We start from the raw sequence: 4,119 nt of genomic DNA, 5'->3' as shown, positions 1-4,119 counted from the left end.
ACTTACTGTTTTTTTCCCCCTAACAGCAATTTGGAGTAAAAATTCTATTCATATGAAAGACAATGCCATACCCATTCCTATAAAATTCACCCATTAGCAAGTGGTTCTACTAGTAAATTAGGAAGCACTATGTCTGAAAAAGCAGAAACAAACTTCCTAATTTTCCAATTCATTAATTTTTTCACAGTTAAAAGCCACTAATAATATTAAAGAAAATTTTCCAAAAAGGACAAAGATTATTTTCACTTTCATGTTATAACTGTTTCCATTTGTCTGTTCTCCCCTTCCCATTCAGTCTGCATATATATATGTATGTATATATAAATCCTCACCCAAGGATATGTTTTCATTGATTTTAGAGAGAGGAAAAGACAGAGAGAGAGAGAAACATCAATTGGTTATTGGTTGCCTCCTGTATGTGTCCTGATCTGGGATTGAACCGCAACCCTGACTGGAACCTGCAACCTTTTGGTATATGGGGGTGACACTCCAACCAACTGACCCACCCATCCAGGGCTATATTCTTATATGTTTTAAAAATAGTTGAAATCATGATGTGTCATGTAATTTTGCTTTCTATTCCAATCACTCTACATACTGTAAACAATTGTCCATGTTGCTACCTATTCTCTTTCTCAGGGCGAACCAAGCCAATGTCCATGGACAGAGGTAAGTATGAAAACTAGTCACCTTGGTTGGGACCAAGTGTCTCTCTCTCTCTCTCTTTTGAACCCCACTGTATGCAAACACAAAGGAAATGCAAATGCTGCTGGTTTCAAAGTATTTTTTAAAAAATATCCACCTGAAAACAGTGAATTTGGACTGACTGAATGAATACTTTAACCAAACACTAGCGTGCTTTCTTTTTAGGGACAATGAAATAACTGAATTAGCCTTCAGTACAACTTGTATATCTGTCTTGGGACACTGGAGTCATTAGCTCTTTATTAATCTACATTTTTCATACAGTATATTATCCTTTAAAAATATGCACCTAATCCTCAGCGGTAGTAATTAATCACTTCCTATGACAAGTTCTTGATCCTTGTGTTTTTTGTACACTTTAAATTATCAGGCAGTATATTGTTTAAATTTAACATATTTGTTAATTAAATGTGTTAAATTAAAACATATTGTTTATTTATAAAGTATATTTAATTATTTTTTTAAATTAAAGCATATTGTTTAAACTTAACATATTTGTTAATAGAGAACAGTCTTTTAGTTGTTAAAAGATAGGGATTTTTGTCTGATTCATTTTTATTTCCCTCGGAACTTGCAGCACAATGTTGTCCAAATAGTATATGTTCAATAAAAGTTCATTGAACTAGACTGACTGATTTACCTTTAAAATAATCAGTTACCAGGAGACATGATTTTCTGATAAATCTAATCCAGTTTGTAACCCAAGTTCTGATACTTATCAGATGAGTCATTTAGGGCATTTACCATTCAACTGTGCTGGTGAAATATACACACTGGAGTCTGAAAAGCTATTACATTGAGTAATTTTGTCATTTCAGTCATGGATTAAATCAACTAACTAACTTCTGACCCCAAGAGGATTTAGACCACGTGGTCTTTTATATTCTGTCACTCTGTTTAAATTCAGTTTGAATTTGTGCACATTCATTTATAGCATGAAGAGCATACATTTTATAATACTCAGGTCAGAAAAGAATTCCAAATTGGTTCAGATGCCCCTGCTATATTCTCTCAGAGGACTGCCCCCTGGTAACACCTATCTCAGCCTGTAATTATACTGTATATCTGTGTGGTTATGAGATGAATGTGCATCTCCCTCTGAGTCTGGAATGGCCATGCGAGTAGGGGCTGAGCCTGTTTCTGAATTATTTTATCCCCAGAGTTCGGCAGTCTCTGGCCCACAGTGCATATTCAAAAAAGGTAGCTGAACAAATTACAGGCATCCAAGAGAAAGCAGAAATTGAGCTGAGTTTTTAAGACGGGTAAGAGAAACTGACTTAACAAGATGAAAAAAGGACACCATATGGGGTGATGGCTTGAAATGGGGGCACCGGTGGGGTAGACATATTGGGGGCAATCCCTAAGGAATTACATTTAATACAGCAGGGACCTGTCTTTGTAGCAGGTACGTCCATGTCTGAGCTTGGCCCAGTGCATGAAATTTGTGCACTAGTAGGGTCCCTAGCAGCTGCCGGCTGCCAGCCAGGGCCTCCCTCCCTTCCCCCGGCCGGCCTGGCTCCCTGGTCAAACTCCTGGACAGCTCTCGGTTGAGGGGACAATTTGCATACTACACTTCTATTATATAGGATAATTAATTTCTAAAACCATCAAGAAGCCCAATAATACTGAATGGTCACGGATATGAGAGGCTTTTGTTAAAGACACATGCAGTTTGGTTGCCTTTGTTTTGCAAAAAGAGGAAATTTCCATGATGCAGTGGTTCTGAAAGTTGCAGGTGACTGATACTTTCCTCCCCATGCAACCAGTTTTCCCCAAAGCACATGACTCACCTGGGAAAAGCTTTTACTTCCCAGAGGATGTGACCAGCCGAGGTCATACAGATTCAGTGGTTCTCAGTCAAGTAGTCATGTCAGACACTTTCCACTATTCTACAATGTTCATGGGCATTTTAGGAGTTCAGAACACGTGTAGCCACTTTAACCTCAGGTGATCTGTTTTCCATGTTTCTTATCCTGATCTTCATGGAATAATCATATCTGTGCTGCCCCAGTACTCAGAGGTGATGTCAGACCAGATGAGTCGGGATTCCACAACATTCCTCAGGTCCCCATGTTTTCCCCCACTCTCTTTCTCTTGCTAGTTCTGTTTCCTATCTCCTTTCATCACCATAGTTTATAACTAATTCTCTGAACATCCCAGAACATTTAGTATCTCCCAGATCCATGTTCTTTGTATGTAGAATGTTCAATCTTTCTCTCCCCAAAGTTGTATTCAAAGACTGTGCCTGCTCCCAAATGTCCTGTCGGGCTGTAGGCCCGTGTATTTTGAGTGCATGTATGTTTGGGTGATTTCTGTCTGAGATTCCTTCCAGCTGCTGAAAGAAATAGCATGGTAGAGAGTTTGGATTGTTTTTTTAAAAAAAAAAATCTTTTATTTTGATTGTAGCTTTGACAGAAATGGATTTTTGCAAATCCTCACCTCTCCAGGGCAGCCAGAGCAGAGGGAAAAAGCTTCATGAAAAAGCATCCATACTGCAGAGATGGCCTTTTCGTTTTGAGATAGTCAACCAGTCCAGAATTTCCTCTTTGTCTGGTTTCTATTAAAGCTATTAAGAAAGGATTCAGTGAGCTGCACTTCCTGCTATCTTCCTGGAGATGTAAACCCTGGTGTCATCAGAATCATAGGAATGCGCCTGGATGTACTGATAAGCAATTATCACTGGGCTTAAAAGGAGAATGATAAGGTCTAGGCCTCTGACAGGGCAAAGACTTTGAGATTTATTTCGAGTGTTATCAGGAGAGCTTTGCTACCCATGCAAAGCTCCTTCTTGGAGGAAAAAAGAAAAGAAAAGCATAAGGAGAGATTATATTTCTTGAAAACGTTTATCAATCAAAACAAGGAACTCTGAATGCAAAAGTGAAATACAATCACAAAATCCATTTTAAATGGGGGGAAAAAGCCACAGAAAACATGGACCTTCTGAGGATTAAAGGGAGAAATCCTTACCTATGATTTAAAAAAAGCCTTTCCAGAGATCAAAATAGAGAGGGGCTATGACAGGGAGAAATCGCCAAGAGATTGCTTTCACAAATGATTTGGGATTGAAATAATTTATACTGCTTATATTCTGCCATTGAGAGTGAGATGGGAAATTTATGGAACTGTATAAAATGGCTTGCAGTAGAATAGAACTATAAAAAAAAAAAAATAGAACATAATCTCAACTCCAGGGCTGCAGAAAGATTTTCTTTTTAATTAGGAAATCCAAGTTGTCCATGGAATGCAGTTTAAATGATGAACTTGCTGATTAATTAACTTGATATTAATTCCAACAAACCCTTCTAACCACAGTATGTTTTGCTCCAGTAGTTCTACAATGATTTCTCAAGGAAAGATAAAACTTTGTTAGGGAACATTGCCTACTGTTCTTTCTTTAAGGCATCATGTCTGAAA

This window comes from Eptesicus fuscus, chromosome 15 (assembly GCF_027574615.1).
Source record: "Eptesicus fuscus isolate TK198812 chromosome 15, DD_ASM_mEF_20220401, whole genome shotgun sequence".
Classification (NCBI taxonomy): domain Eukaryota; kingdom Metazoa; phylum Chordata; class Mammalia; order Chiroptera; family Vespertilionidae; genus Eptesicus; species Eptesicus fuscus.
The sequence above is the reverse complement of the archived record's forward strand: the minus strand, read 5'-3'. Positions refer to the sequence as shown.